Raw genomic sequence first — 16,968 nt, forward strand, 5'->3', positions numbered from 1 at the left:
GTTTGAACACACAGATGCCTATATTGATGACTTAGTCACAGGGAGTGACACTTGGGAAAAGCATATCTCTGCAGTAGAGAAGCTGTTTGACAGGCTTTCTCAGGACAACCTTACAGTTATCTAAGAGTGAATTTGGCCATGCCACTGTGACCTGTCTTGGCTATGTTGTTGGTCAACGCAAGTTGGCTCCTGTTCGGGCAAAAGTCCAGGCAATTTCTCAAGTTTCTATTCTGACTGCTAAGAATGCTCTTAGAAGGTTTCTGGGAATGGATGGATGTTACCGTAAGTTGTGTAAGAACTTTGCTGCTATCGCTCTTCCTCTGACCAATCTCCTGAAGAAGGGTGAAAAGTTTGTCTGGGCCGAGCCTTGTCAGGATGCATTTGATCGATTGAAATTTATTATTTGAGATTAGGCCAATCAATGTAGTGTTGTCAGCAAATTTCATTAGCAGATTGGAGCTGTGGGTGGCAACACAAGTCATGGGTGCACAGAGAGTAAAGGAGGGGGCCAAAGAGACAACCCTGTGGGTTATGTGTCCTGAGGGTCAGAGAGACAGAGGAGATGGATCCCACTCTTACCACCTGCCGGTGATCTGACAGGAAGTCCAGGATCCAGCTACACAAGACAGGGTGAAGTCCGAGGTCTCTGAGCTCCTTGTCGATACTTCACGCCTTCGTATGTCTACTGCTCTGCCCATGACTGCAAGGAACTGCAGAGAACTATGGAGAACAGAGAACATCAGAGAAACATGCCTCCCCTCATGGACTCTTCCTACACTTCCCCTCCCTCGGAAAAGCAGGGTATGTACACAAAGATCCTCACAACCTGGACGTTCTTGCTGCAAACCCGCTCCCACATTGGCGGAGAGATACAAAAGCCATAAAGTGCGTAACACCAGGCTGAAGGACGGCTTCCTGTTTGCAGTTATAAGCCAAATGAAAGATAAATTGGACTCGACCTCACAATGTAACTCGACGTGACCCTGCACCATATGTCTATCTGCACTGCACTTTCTCTGCAGCCATAATGCTTTGTTACAGTGATTATTTTGTTGTATATCAGCTCAATGTACTGTTGTAATGTATCGATCTGTGTGGATAGTACGTCAGGCAAGATTTTCACTGTAGCTCAGTACATGATGATAATAAACAAATTCCCCATTTTAATTGTGTGGAAATATTAGACTGAGCTTCGGCTCTGGAACCACAGAAGGAAACTGAACTTTGTCATTTCTGAGGAATGCAAATAAAATAGAAAAGGCTTCAATCTCACATTACGATCTGCGGTAACTGGGATTAGGTGACCGGTGGTGGGTCTCCCATATCAATACCAGAATCAAGTTTAATAGCACAGGCATATGACATGAAATTCGTTCAGCAGTGGAACCTATTTTTTAACCATAAATTTTAACAATTGTGATTTAATATAAGAATATAAATATCACATTGTTAAATCATATAAATAGTACAAAATGAAAAAAAAAGATGTAATAAACTATTTTAATTGTGCCGACTGTTTGACTGACTGGGTTGTTGCTTTGGAAGTAGTGGAGTGAAGCTTAACTGAATTGTACACATTTATGAGAAGCTCAGATAATTATAAAAAGCTAAATTCTCACATAAGTGGATCAGACACCCAGAAACATCGGCAGCACTTCAGCAGGTGAAAACAGTGGAATGAAACATGCTGAAAATATTGCCGAAAAAAAAACATATTGTCCACCGACAACGAGAGGAAGTGACCGATCCGGATCTCACTGACTTGTCTGAACGGGGAAAGATGAAGCTACACGTACACGTAGAGCAGTGTCCCGCAGATGCTGCAGATCTGCGGAAAACGTGAACAGGAAACGGGATCACATGGCCGCTTTGGTCTCTCACCCCCAGACAGATGTCCATTTACCCACTAGTCTGTGGAAAGAAGCAAACGCCGCTCACATCTCCTCTCACCTTAAATGTATTAGACATTTCAAATCCCAGGAAAAATATATCGCCTGTCCACTCTATCTATTCCTCTCGTAATCTTATAAACGTCCATCCAGTCTCACCCCAGCCTGCGCCGCTCTGGAGAAAACAACACAAATTTGTCCAGCCTCTCGTTATAGCTCATGCCCTCTAATCCAGGCAGTGTCCCGGTAAACCTCTTCTGCGCCCTGTCCAAAGTCCCGACATCCTTCCGAGAATGGGGGCGACCAGAACTGTATGAAACACTCCAGATGTGGTCTAACTAGTTTTATAAAACTGTGTTACGAACTATAGCGTTTTAGAAACGAACTAGCAGCAATAGAGTTCACAGTGGAGTCTGGTTTTGATGTTAAAACCACTGCCTTTATTAGCATCTACTTATAATATAGTAACTTAACGAAATAAAGGAAAGTTACCAGTGTTATGTGTATATATGTGTAAATATGATTCCCAGATTATCGAGCCTAAGGGAACAAAGCTCAGAGTCTTGAGATGGTAAAGTAGGAAAGTTCAGTAATACACGGAATAAATGATGGGAGAGAGATATTTGTAATCCAGGGTGAAATAGATAGATAGATAGATAGATAGATAGATAGATAGATAGATAGATAGATAGATAGATAGATAGATAGATAGATACTTTATTCATCCCCATGGGGAAATTCAACATTTTTTCCAATGTCCCATACACTTATTGTAGCAAAACTAATTACATACAATCCTTAACCCAATATAAATATGATATGCATCTAAAATCACCCTCTCAAAAAGCATTAATAAATAGCTTTTAAAAAGTTCTTAAATAGTTTACTAAAATGCATTGAATGGTAACTTAAGCTCAGTTCTAACCCCGGCATTTTAACATATCTTACCGCTGGCGGTTGAATTGTAAAGCCGAATGGCATTGGGGAGTATTGATCTCTTCATCCGGTCTGAGGAGCATTGCATCGATAGTAACCTGCCGCTGAAGCTGCTTCTCTGTCTCTGGATGGTGCTATGCAGAGGATGTTCAGGGTTTTCCATGATTGACCTTAGCCTACTCAGCGCCCTTCGCTCTGCTACCGATGTCATACTCTCCAGTTCTGTGCCCACGACAGAGCCCGCCTTCCTTACCAGCTTATTAAGACGTGAGGCGTCCCTCTTCTTAATGCTGCCTCCCCAACACGCCACCACAAAGAAGAGGGCGCTCTCCACAACTGACCTATAGAACATCTTCAGCATCTCACTACAAACATTGAATGACGCCAACCTTCTAAGGAAGTACAGTCGACTCTGTGCCTTCCTGCACAAGGCATCTGTGTTGGCAGTCCAGTCTAGCTTCTCGTCTAACTGTACTCCCAGATACTTGTAGGTCTTAACCTGCTCCACACATTCTCCATTAATGATCACTGGCTCCATATGAGGCCTAGATCTCCTAAAGCCCACGACCATCTCCTTGGTCTTGGTGATATTGAGACGCAGGTAGTTTGAATTGCACCATATCACAAAGTCCTGTATCAGTTTCCTATACTCCTCCTCCTGTCCATTCCTGACACACCCCACTCTGGCCGTGTCATCAGCGAACTTCTGCACATGGCAGGACTCCGAGTTATATTGGAAGTCTGATGTGTACAGGGTGAACAGGACCGGAGAGAGCACGGTCCACTGCGGCGCTCCTGTGCTGCTGACAACCGTGTCAGACCTACAGTCTCCCAACCGCACATACTGAGGTCTATCTGTCAAGTAGTCCACTATCCAATCCACCATGTGAGAGTCTACTCCCATCTCCGTTAGCTTGTGCCTTAAGATCTTGGGCTGGATGGTGTTAAAGGCACTAGAGAAGTCCAGGAATGTAATCCTCACAGCACCACTGACCCCATCCAGGTGAGAGAGGGATTTGTGCAGCAAATACGTGATAGCATCCTCCACTCCCACTTTCTCCGGAAATGCAAACTGAAGAGTATCCCGGGCGTGCCTGGTTTGTGGCCTCAGATTCTGTATTATCAGCCGCTCCATGGTCTTCATCACGTGCGACGTCAAGGCATCAGGTCTGTAGTCATTCAACTCCTTTGGTTGTGGTTTCTTCGGTACCGGGACAATACAGGATGTTTTCCACTGTCTGGGTACTCTTCTCTGCTCCAGGCTCATGTTGAAGATGCGCTGTAGTGGTTCTCCCAGCTCAGTCGCACAGGCCCTCAGTAAACGTGGGGATACTCCATCCGGTCCAGCCGCCTTGCTGGTACAGATCTTCCTCAGTTGACCTTCCACCTGTGCAGCCGTAATCCCGGGCGTGGGCAAGGTCTCCTGTGAGTGGCTACTTTCCTGTGAGGGAAGTAAGAGGAAGGACGAGTTGAAAGACAAGCCTGGTGTGGAGTTCTGCGATGAGGATGAGATTGTGCTGTCGAACCTATTGAAGAAGTTATTCAGCTGGTTTGCTTTCTCCACATCTCCACTTATGTTTGCCCCGCGCTTTGCACCGTATGCGGTGATGATCTTCATCCCATCCCACACCTCCTTCATGCTTTTGTTCTGCAGCTTTTGTTCTAGCTTCCTCCTATCCTGCTCCTTTGCCCCCCTGATCTGTACTCAGAGTTCCTTCTGAACTCTTTTAAGCTCCAACCGATCACCATCTTTAAAGGCCCTCTTCTTCTGGTTTAGGAGGCCTTTGATGTGACTAGTGATCCAGGGCTTATTATTGGGATAGCAGCGAACAGTTCTCGGGTTTAAACTGCGCGGAATCGATACTTTTAACTCAGCACGATCAGAGTGTCCGAGGTGCCTATAAAAGATAGTTCCATTCTCCTGCGTTTGGGGCATATCGCTCGAGGCCTTCCTTATCCATGCCCAGGAATTCTGGTGACCATGGCAGCCAAGGAAATTAGAACTGGAATATGAAAACAAACGTGTGAATCATAAGCAGGGGTTGCGAGTGATCGGAAAGAAACTCATAGCAATAAAACACAAATGGTTGAAGAGCTGACCGCAAAGTTAAGGCGATGAACTGCTAATCCGTTCTGTTTTGCACGCGTGGGTTCGAATCCAATCCTAGTCGAGGCAGGTTTATCTGGGGGATGAAATATTGAAGTTATCACTTATTAGAATTCCGAGCCTTCACCTTTTGTCACATAGAGTGCTTGGCTGGGAATCATGAAAATCAACGTTTTTCTATTAACGTTTGTTAATCATTTGGCCATAATACCAGACGATATAGATGCAGAATTCAGCCATTCCGTCCGTTCCATCATGGCTGATATATTTTCTCTCAATGCCATTCTCCTGCCTTCTCGCCGTCACCTCTGACACGCCCCATAATCAAATACTTGTCTATCTCCGCTTAAGAATAGGATTCGAGAGGTAATGTTACAGCTTTATAAGACCCTGGTCTGATCCCACTTGGAGTACTGTACGCAGTTCTGGTCACCTCACTACACGAAGGATGCTGAAATTATAGAAAGTGTGCAGAGGAGATCTACAAGGATGTTGCCTGAATGGGAGTGTATGCCTTATAAGAATAGGTTGAGTGAACTCGGCATTTTCTCCTTGGAACGATGGAGCATGACAGGTGACCTGATAGAGGTGTATAAGAGGATGAGAGGCATTGATCATGTGGATAGTCAGAGGCTCTTTTCCAGGGCTGAAATGGCTAGCACGAGAGGGCACAGTTTCCAGGTGCTTGGGAGTAGGTACAGAGGAGATGTCAGGTTCAGGTTTTTTTTTTTTTTTTGCAGAGAGTGGTGAGTACGTGGAATGGGTTGCCGGCGACGATGGTGGGGGTGGATATAAAAGGGTATTTTAACAGCCTCCTGGACAGGTACATGAAGCTTAGAAAAATAGAAGGCTATATATAGCCACAGGTAATTTCTAAATTATACACATGTTCGGCTCAGGTGTGTGGTGTGATGGGCCTGTATTATGCTGTAGGGCCTGTATTATGCTGTAGGATTTATAAGTTTCTAAAATATTACCAACTGAGTTGACTCCACAGATATCCCCGCAATGAAATCCACATATCGATAGCCTTCTGGTGACTCAACTTCCTCCTCATCCCTGTCCTAAAGGGCGTCCTAATATTCTGAGGTTGTGCTCTGTTGACTCTAAACTCACCCACAATTGGAATCATCCTTTCCATGTCCAGTCTACCTGGGCCTTTCAGTATTTGATAGTTTTCAAAGAAAACCCTGACTCCTTTTTCTAATCTCCAACGAGTACAGGGGCAGAGTCATAAAACGATCCTCATACATTAAAGCTTTCGTTCCGGGATCATTCTCGTCACCGTCCTCTGGACCCTTTCCAATGCCAGGGCATCAGTTCTTAAATAAGGGACACAGACTGTTCATCTTGTTCCAGGCGCGGTCTGACCAATGCATCATACACACTCAACATTACAGCCTCACTCTTGTACTCTGGTTCTCTCCAAATGAATGTTGGCATTGCATTTGTCGTCCTTACTACCAACTCAGCCTGTATTTACCCTTTCGGCAATCCTGCACAGGATCTCCCAGTTGTCTTTGCATCTTCGATATTTGAATTTATTTCCCATTTAGAATCTTGTCTAAGCCTTCAACAAAGTGTACACTCGGACCTTCTTATCCGCGGATTCCGCATGCGCGGATTCAACCAACCGTGAATCGAGAAAACCCAGAAGTTCTCTCGCCAGCACTCGTTGTTTGAGCATGTACAGACTATTTTTCTTCTCATTATTCCCTAAGCAATGCAGTATACCAACTATTTACATTGTATTAGGTATGAAAAGTAATCTAGAGAGGATTTTAAAGTACAGGCAGTTCCTGGGTTATGAGGGAGTTCCGTTCCTGAGTCCGTTTTTAAAACGGGTTTGAAATCGGAACAGGCATATCGGTTTATTTAGCGTCAGTTAGTCAAACGTTTGTTTTAGTATATAGTATATATTTTACCTTTCTATGCATATAGAACACTTAAGAAATGTTCTATTTTAAATTCATCAGTCCGTTGGACTTGATTCCAAAATGCATCAGGCTTGTTTAGATGTTCCTTTTGAAACGTCTGACGCTGAATTTTGTGGTGAGGACGCAGGAAAGGTTTTCTTCTGATGACTCTTCCATGAAGGTCATATTTGTGCAGGTATCGCTGCACAGTAGAACAGTGAACCACCACTCCAGGGTCTGCTAAATCTTCCTGAAGGTCTCTTGCAGTCAAACGGGGGTTTTGTTTTGCCTTTCTAGCAATCCTACCAGCGGTTCTCTCCGAAAGTTTTCTTGGTCTTCCAGACCTCAACTTGACCTCCACCGTTCCTGTTAACTAACATTTATTAATTACATTACGTACTGAGGAAACGGCTATCTGAAAACTCTTTGCTATCTTCTTATAGCCTTCTCTTGTTTTGGGGCATCATTTATTTATTTTCTAAGCAGCTGCCAGGAGGGGCCCATGGTTGCTGATTTTAGGGTCAAGGTTTGAGGAGTCAGGGTATTTATGAAGCTTTGAAATTTGCATCCCTTGGACTTTCCTAACGACGACAGTAAACACGCCAGAGCCCTCACAAGCTCATAAAGGTCTGAGACACTGGTGAAGGTTATCTGAGACCTCAAATCTCTTGGGGTGCCCAAGCTTTTGCTTGGTGCTCCTTTTTTTCTCTTTCACTCTAAAATTGTACAAAACGAAAATAATACACTAATCTTGCTTAAAATGGAGAAAAAGACTGTTTCATCTTTAACTTTATGATTTGGAGATGAGTTCGGCTTCTACTCACTGAACTATTCACAGAAACAGAAACTTTGACCAGGGCTGCCCGAACATTTGCATATCACTGTACATGAGGCGGTGGAAAAGCGGAAACAAGATCCGGACCGAAGAAACACAAAACCTCAAATGTTGCCATGGAATTTTACACGCAAACTCGTGACTGCTGAGGAGGATAAATTACCACTGTCAATATACCATCCATTTGTTCATTAATGTCCAATGGCGAGGTGTTATTTTTCAACTGGACTCCACTGATATCCCAGGATATATTTTCACTGATCACTTTCAGTGGGATACATTTCAAACATTTCACATCACTGTGGGGATCCTGGAGTAAAGCATCACTGGTCATTAAGTTGCCGAAATGTTAAACAATAAAATTGTGGCCGGTTTGATTAGAATGATTAGCTGTAAGGATTTATAAGGTGATATAGTGAAGAGTGTAACTGGGGAAAGATGGGAGGTATTTCGGAGTAACACTACACGTTGAGTCAGGAGCGGAGCGTATTCCGAGATAAGTATTTATTCCTGATGTTCACATTGCAGGAGAACCTCCACGGCCAGTTACTGACCCTTATGCGGGCTCGGGATATTTCGCCCAGGCTTTAATTTTACATGGAATCACAACAAATTCGATATATTGAAAAGGACCGTGATCCCAACTCTATACCGATATGCGATCTCCCACCGTCACCTCGTTTCAAAACTAAACAGTATCCAGTTTGCCTGTTCTACATTACCGTCATTATACAGGAAGGTTTTAACCATACTTTCGGCATTCCCGCAAAACCACGATGTCAGCGTTGTGATCAGTCCTTCCTCCCTGGTCCTTTAACAGGAATGGACTGTGCGATACCAGTGGTAAGATACTTGGCTTCTGTCTGCGCTGCAATATCATCGGAAGATCGCTGGTTCGAGACCAGAAAATATTAGGTGTTGATGTTACCAACTGTTTCCACCGCGGCTTAAACTGTACGAAGCACAAATATTTGCGCGGCTGACGTGGGGTGGCTGTGGTGCTGCTCGCGACAGAGCAAACAAAGAGAAGCAGAGAGATTGAATGTGTGTGTGTGTGTGTGTGTGTGTGAGAGAGAGAGAGAGAGAGAGAGAGAGAGAGAGAGAGAGAGAGAGAGAGAGAGAGAGAGAGAGAGAGAGAGAGAGAGAGAGAGAGAGAGAGGGGTGGGGAGAGGCAGACGGAAAAGCTGGAACCTAGAATACGGTGGCGGAGAATTTGAACAGAGAGTCTGTATGGTGGGACTAGGAAGGAGTGGAATACAGGAGGAGGAAAAAGAAAGCGATTTAACATTTTAAAGTAGGTTTGAAATTTTGCAGCACACGGTTATTCTTCCTGATGTTTGTCTGAATGGGAACATTTGAGATGCGAGCTCCGTTGAAACCACAATGCATCCTCATGCGTCAATACATGACAATAGGTTTGAAGGCTAATTCTCCCGTGTACGTTGCAATGTACGTTATCTACGGTTTAAATCCTTTTATGTTCTCCTGGAAATTATATATAATTTCTATTAATTCTTCTTTCTTTAATTTACCTTTGTCAGGTTTGAAATACAATGCGCTATTGCGAGAAACGCGAATGTTCATTATATTTACACCTGGATGCCCATGACAGTAAACTTGAACACAAACTGAAAAGTTGTGTCTCAAGTTCATTTGAAGCACTGAAGCCCAAACAATGTTTCTGCCCGGGATTGAACTGGGGACCTTTCGCGTGTAAAGCGAACGTGATAACCACTACACCACAGAAACCGTGTGAAGCGCTCAATGCTTTGCGCTCCTGAGCAATTACCCGAGGCACCCCCTCCCCGCCCTGCTCTGAAGCACAGCAATAAGTACAAAACATTGCCCACCGTCCCTTTCCGTTTTCAGTACCAAGTATTAAATAGTTTGGACTTTATTCCCTGGAATATGGGTATAGGTAGAGTGTTAAAAGGACGTGGCGGTGGAACGAACCCAAGTGCTGAACACGGGCGTGGAATGGGTACCAAGGGAGCCTTTACCCGGAGTCCTGGTTTTAGTAGAGAATTCAGGAACGATGATAGACTTAGAACTGATAGTCCTAAGAACCATGGCACGAGATTACTCGTACACGAGTCGACCAACGAACTGGCACCTTCTAGTTGTGGTCACAGGATTCTTATACTACTTTGGTTGTTGGAATGCAGGTGTTCGTAGTTATTGGAACCTGGGAATGATTGGGAACTAAACGAGGTGATTGAGGCACAATTTCTGATGAACATAGCCAGGTAGGCGATTGCCAGAAGGGATCGAGACATTATCCCCTCCCCCCCCCCCCCCCCCCAACAGGAGCCTCCCGACGATCCTCCAGGCCTGTCTGGATGGTCCCGATGAAAGTCCTGGATGAGGGAACGGTGGAAGATGAAGGAGCGGGGGACCCAGGAACACTCTTCAGGACCGTATCCCTCCCAGACCAGCAGGTATTGGAGACCCCGGCCCCGACGGCACACATCCAGTAGTCTTCGGACGGTGAATGCCGGATGGTTGTCGATGAGACGGGCAGGTGGGGGAGTCTCAGCCGGGGGACACAAGGGGCTGACGGAGACTGGCTTTAACTGAGACACATGAAAAGTTGGGTGAATGCGCATGGACCTTGGCAGCATTAGGCGGATCGCTGTGGGATTGATAATCCTTTCAACCTTGAATGGTCCCAGGAAGCGAGGGGCGAGTTTCCTATGTTAGTTTTTGAGCGGGATGTCTTTGGAGGAAAGCCACACCCTATGCTCAGGTTGGTACTCCGGTGCTGGAGTCCGGTGGTCAGTCGGCTCTCTTCGTATTTCCATTTGTTGATCTGAGTAGCGCCGTGCGTGTTTCCTCTCAAATCTTACGGCACCGATCAATATGGTCCCGAATTGACGGTATCGCAGTCTCTTCTTCTTGCGCGGGGAACATCGGGGGTTGGTACCCAAGGGAGCAGTCGAACGGAGACCCCCCAATGGCCGAGCTCACCAGAGAGTTGTGGGCGTACTCAACCCACGGGAGGTGGTCGCTCCAGGTCGACGGGTTGTTTGCCGTTACACAACGTAGCGTCGCCTCCAGGTCTTGGTTGACCCGTTCCGTCTGCCCGTTCGACTGGGGGTGGAAGCCGGATGACAGGCTGGCCGATGCACCTAAAACTCGACAGAAGCCTTCCATAGCTGCGAGACGAACCCGGGACCTCGATCTGATACTATGGCCATCTCCATCTTCCGTGGAGGCGGAAGTCGTGGAGGACGAGAAGATCTGCGGTTTCTTGCGAGGAAGTGAGTTTAGGGAGGGCCACAAAGTGCACCGCCTTGGAGAATAGGTCTACCACGGTGAGAGCAGTGGGTTTTCCGCGGGAAGGGGTAGACCGATGACGAGGTCTAGGGCGATGTGTGACCAGCGACGACCAGGTACAGGTAGAGGACGAAGAAGACCCACAGGCGGTAGATGAGAGTCCTTTCGTCGAGCACAGATGGAACAAGCCGAGACATAAGAACGGGTGCCCCCTCCGTGGACGGCCACCAAAAGTGCTTCCTCAGGAGAGCCAGGATCCGATCACTCCCGGGGTGTCAGGTGAACCGGGATGTGTGCCCCCATTGGAGAACCTGAGGCCTGACGGAGACGGGCACGTACAGGCAGTCGCCGAGCCCATTACCAGGGTCCGATCACTCCCGGGGTGGCAGGTGAACCGGGATGTGTGACCCCATTGGAGGCCTGACGGAGACGGGCACGTAAAGGCGATCGCCGGGTGCATTCCCTGGGGCGGAGTCGTCCAGCTAGGCTTCGTTTACCTTAGCCTCGATCTCCCTAGTGAGGGTGGCCATCACGCAGGATGGTGGGAGGATCGTCTCGGGACTGGAGGTGTCATCCTTGGAGTCATGCTGGCGGGATAGCGCGTCCGGCTTCCCGTTCTTGGATCGTGGACAGTACGTGAGGTTAAACTTGAACCGTCCAAAAAAAAACAATGCCCCACGGGCCTGGCGGGAGTTCACTCGTTTGGCGGTCTGAATATACCCCAGGGTCTTATGATCAGACACACTCGCAGAATAAAGAAATCAGGGACGATAATAATCCTCGACCCCGTCACTCGCAGAAATAAAATGAGGGACGATAATAGTCCTCGACCCGTTACTGGCAGAAAAGAACAGCGACCTCAGTCTGGAGCGGGCCAGGTGGATTGGAAAGGGGCACCAGCATAGCTGACGGAAAATCCACAATGGCTGGTGTTTGTTGGGGGCAATTGGAAAGGTGCATCCTAAAGAAGAATAAATATTCGAAAGGGCGGATGAGGCAACCATGGCTGACAGTGGAAAGTAAAGACAGCATAAAGGCAAAAGTGAGGGCTTAGAAGGATGCATTAGAGGGAAGCCGGAGGTTTGGGACGCTTTCAAAAATGGCTAACACTGGAGAAAATACCTTTTTTCAGACATATGAAGATTAAAAGGGATGCGAAAGTGGGTATCAGAAACCTGGAAATGACGCGGAAGAAGCAGTAATGGGGGAAAAAGAAAAGGGACGAACTGAATGAATATTTTGCGCCAGACTGCTCTGTGGAAGACACCAGCATAATGGCACCGAGAAACACGTGTCAGAGGGCATCAGTGAGAGTGGATGTTATGACCTGGAGGAGGTGCCCGTGAAGCTGAAAGGACTGAAGATAGATGTCATCGGGACCAGTTGGACGACACCCCAGGATTCTGAAAGTGGTAACTGGAGAGATTCTGTAGGCACTCCTTCACGTATCATTATATGCACAACAGCGCCATAGCAAAGAAAGCCCAGCAGCGTCTCTACTTTCTGCGAAGGCTGAGGAATGTCCATCTCCCACCCCCCAACCTCATCACATTCTATACGGGTTGTATTGAGAGCATCCTGAGCAGCTGCAACACTGCCTGGTTCGGAAATTGCACCAACCCGGATCGCAAGACCCTGCAGCGGATAGTGAGGTCAGCTGAGAAGATCATCGGGGTCTCTCTTCCCGCCATCACGGACATTTACACTACACGCTGCATCCGCAAAGCAAACAGCATTATGAAGGGCCTCATGCACCCCTCATACAATATCTTCTCCCTCCTGCCTTCTGGGAAAAAGGTACCGAAGCATTCGGGCTCTCACGACCAGACGATGTAACAGTTTCCTCCCCCATGCTATCAGACTCCTCAATACCCAGAACCTGGACTGACATCTTACTGCCCTATTGCTTATTTATTATTTATTGTAATGCCTGTACTGTTTTGTGAACTTCATGCAGTCCTGTGTAGGTCTGTAATCTACTGTAGTTTCTCTGTGGATTTTTTTTTTCTGTGTTGCACTGAATCATGTAACACCATGGTCCTGAAAAGAAACGTTGTCTCATTTTTACTATGTCCTGTACCAGCCGTTATGGTCGAAATGACAATAAAAGTGACTTGACTTGATATTCTAGAATAGATCCTGATGACTGGAAAATTACGATGTGTCACTTCACTCCGAAAGAAGGAAGTTAGGCTGAAGAAAGGAGAATATAAGAAAGATAGTCTGACTTTAACGTGTTAAATAATTAAAAAAGATTCAAAGCACATTGAAGATCAAAGACAGTTGAGGAGAAAGAGAGAAGATTTGTCAAATAGATCATCGTGTGGTATGGTGATGCACCTTGGAATAAAGGATAAAAAAGTCTCTGAAAGGGGATGGTTTTCAGAAATCAGAGGTCAAAGAGACCTTGTGCAATATTCCCTAAATGTTTACTTCCAGGCTGAGTCAGCGGTAAAGGAAGGCAAATGCAATTTTAACATTCGGTTCAGGAGGAGCAGAATATAAAACAACAATGTAATGTTGACATATGTCCGTCATTATAAACCTGATTCTGATCCTGACCTTTATCCCCAACAGTTGAAATCTCCTTCATTTACGAGACTGACGCCAGTGTTATCCCTCCACACTCACGTTCTGACCTAACGGTGTTGAAACAAATTCCAAAGCTGTCCAATTTTTCTATTTGTATCGGAATGATGAATAACCTTTTCCGTTACTAGAAATAAATCAAGTACAACCCTCGCTTCAGGTGCAGAGCTACGGTGGGCGCTGGGTATTGATGGAGCTGCGATGGCCGAGTGGTTAAGGCGTTGGACTTGAAATCCAATGGGGATTCCCCGCGAAGGCTCGAACCCTGCTCGCAGCGCTCACACTACAGGCACCAGGGAATAGAAACCTCGCTGCCAATAAAAAATTAACACCCTGGCTGCTGACAACTACGTACCAGCCGGCAGATTTTTAGATTTTTACACCCATTGTGCAAATGTCATTTCTATTACAACTCTGATCAATCCCCTTTGGGCAGCTTAAACTCTCTGTAGTTTGGAGCTTTGTAAAACTAAAAGAATCAAATACAGAGAACGGATATTTCAGCGTCAGTGTAAAGAAGTGGACTTCGTCCTTTCGCATTAGTGGGTAACACGGTCTCTGAACGTGAAAAGCTTTCGCCGTTTCATATCACTCACTCTACAGACTCCCCATTCTCTCTTGTCTAGCGAGCGACCCCGCCTATTGCCATAGACTGATCGGTTCGCTGACCTTCCGTCAAAATCACCCTCGCCAATTGTCACTGACGCGGTGTAATGGTCCGACATCAACCAATCTAATCAAAAGGCGTGCAACCTACCTTGCTCTCATTCGTGTATGCAGATGTCAATTCAACGTGTTATCCAATTGGGGAAAGGGTTTCACCCAAGAGCTGTTCCCTCCCACAGATTCTGACTGCTTCTGTCTCCCCAAAGTCCCGTCAATACTGAGCAAAACTCAGAACAATGTCCCATTATATAACATTCATATCCATATGCTTCTGATCGAAGCTGGGGGCGCTGTCAGGGCATCGAAAGAAAGGCGGGCGACAGAAGTTTATCTCCTCTCACCTGGGGAGACGGTAGAAGATTTGCTGGAGGACACCGGCCGACCTTTGTCCGGCAACTGCTGTATGGTTGGGGTGGGGGGAGGATTGAGAAAAAGTCTGGGCCAGCCTGATCTTATTGAATGCCGGGGCTGGCTGAAGAGGACTAGAGACTCGCCCTTCTCTCTGTTGTCTGTCTGTTTAAAGAAAAGGAATAGACAGGCCTTTCTTGGGTCTGCATGCTCCCCCGTGGATATAATAGTTCGCAATCTATGTCATCAGTTTGCCTGAGGAATCATTTCCAAGTCTGAAACTGGCACACGATTTATATCTACCGTTTGTTCATGATGCAGCATTGTACAATTTATGTTCTGCGTACTGTCTGTCTTTTCGAGCCTGCAATGACGCTGCAAGTGTTTCATTGAACCTGTCCCTCACCGTCCCTGTGCACACGGCAATAAACCCGGCTGGACCTGACAATACTCACTGAGATTTGAGCAGTGGTGACCCCGAGCAGATGAGTCAAGGTGATGGAGGCCAACTGAGTGAGCAGGACCAGAGTCCAATATGGGAAATGTATGGTCACCCTCTTCTACAGAGAGACAGCATCTCTGAGTGGATTGAGGTACAGTGAGGAGTGAAGAAGATCAAATCTACATTGTATCGATTGCAAGTTAATGTCTGTAAGACCTCGCACAGTTATTTCGAGCTGTATTGAGACAGCACCTGCGATATTTTTCTCAATGTCATGTTCTCCTTGTCTAACAAGTATCATACAGAACAAATAACGAATCGCTGCAGGAACAGTGGACAGCGGGTCAGGCAGCATTTGCGGGCGGAGAGAGATAGAACACATTTCCGATCCACACACTGACGCTGAGCTAAACGTGGAGAGCAGATGGCCAGTATGGGGAGTTAAGGAATGGGCAAGAGTTGGGCGGGTGCAAGTGAGGGTGTGTGGTAGTCAGCTCGATATGGGAGACTTCTGGTATGACACCGCTCACCATATGCAGAATTCTCAGAGCGAAAAGGGCAGGAAGTCCTTCTTGGAGGTAAAGAGGCTACAGAAGGTTGGAGAATTGACAATGAGATGCAGTCCATGGGGATATATGGTCACACGCTTTGATATCAGAAACGAAGGGGAAGAATTTCTAAAAGGATGGAACATGCGCACACGAAGACTGAGGCGCTAAGAGCCTTGGGAGTCCGTGTACAGGCCTCCCATTGTGACGTACACACCTGCACCATGATGTCCCAAAGGGTAATTTGCAGGTTGAGTCTGTGATGAGGAAGACAAATGCGATGCTCGCATTCATTTCAAGAGGACTGGAATATAAAGCAAGGATGTGATTCAGAGACTTTATAAAGAACTGACGAGGCCTCGCTTGGAGTATTGTGAGCAGTTTTAGTTCCCTTACTTGAGAAAGTATGGCTGAAGCTGGAGAGGGTTGAAAGGAGATTCGGAGGAATGATGCTAGTATTGAACGGCTAGTGATATTACGAGCGGTTGATGGCGCCGGGCCTGCATTCACTGGAATACAGTAGATTGCCCGGGACCTCATTGAAAGCTATCGAATAGTGAAAGGCCTTGATAGGGCGGATGTTGAGAGGATGTTTCCTATGGTGGGGGAATCTAAGAGCAAAATACGCAGCCTCGAGATAGAGGAGCATCCTTTTAGAACAGAGATGGAGAGTGAATACTTCAGCCAGCGAGTGGCGATTCTGTCGGATTCGTTGCCACAGGCCCCTGTGGAGTCCGAGTCTCTTTGTATATTTGTCAGAGATCGATAGGTTCTTGATTGATCAGGGCATGAAATGATACCAGTAGACAGTAGGAGAACGGGGCTGAGAGGAAATGTCGCAGCAAACCCGATGGGCCAAACAGCGTAATTCTGCTCCTATATTTTGTGGTCTTTCGGTGCTGAATCAGGCGGATGCAGGTTAAGCACAGACAGGAATGGGGTTGTTGTGGAAGCAAGTTAATACACACGATAATTTAAAATAAGCACATTATATTACAGCAGGCAATATCTTCATTCTCTGACCGGGAATCGAACCCGGGTCGCGGCGGTGAGAGCGCCGGCTCCTAACCACTAGACCACTACGAAAGCTGATGATACGCTGCACACAGCAATAGACAACTACCAAATCAGAAAAAAATACATAAAACAAAACCTATAGATCTTAAGATGATGCTGGGCAGAGGATGCTTCATAGCCCGAAGATTTTGTCTGGTTTTAAGTCTTTCCAACCGACCTCTTTACCGGCAATGGTAATGGCTGACATTCGCTGATCGCTGAAAGGTGCCGCACCTGCATTCCCAAGAGTCAAGTCCATCTGGTCCTTCAGCAGCTCGTTAAACTGCTGAGTAATTTAGACAGCTCAACAGTACGTTTCTTAAAGGGAAATTAGGGGCTTCACATTGCAGCTACAGTGGG

The 16,968-nt window shown here is 46.4% G+C and overlaps 1 protein-coding gene and 2 non-coding genes across 3 annotated transcripts in view; 1 reads left to right on the plus strand and 2 right to left on the minus strand.

Moving 5' to 3' along the window:
- The window catches only part of LOC140722996 (NACHT, LRR and PYD domains-containing protein 3-like), a 725,328-nt gene that overhangs the window by 407,174 nt on the left and 301,186 nt on the right, over window positions 1-16,968 (minus strand). The gene's annotated exons all lie outside the window — the stretch shown is intronic.
- trnav-uac (transfer RNA valine (anticodon UAC)) lies at window positions 9,360-9,432 on the minus strand. The gene has a single exon. It is a non-coding gene; the product is annotated as a tRNA-Val (tRNA).
- Window positions 13,744-13,825, plus strand: trnas-uga (transfer RNA serine (anticodon UGA)). The gene has a single exon. It is a non-coding gene; the product is annotated as a tRNA-Ser (tRNA).

This window comes from Hemitrygon akajei, unplaced genomic scaffold, assembly GCF_048418815.1.
Source record: "Hemitrygon akajei unplaced genomic scaffold, sHemAka1.3 Scf000096, whole genome shotgun sequence".
NCBI classification, from domain to species: Eukaryota; Metazoa; Chordata; class Chondrichthyes; order Myliobatiformes; family Dasyatidae; genus Hemitrygon; species Hemitrygon akajei.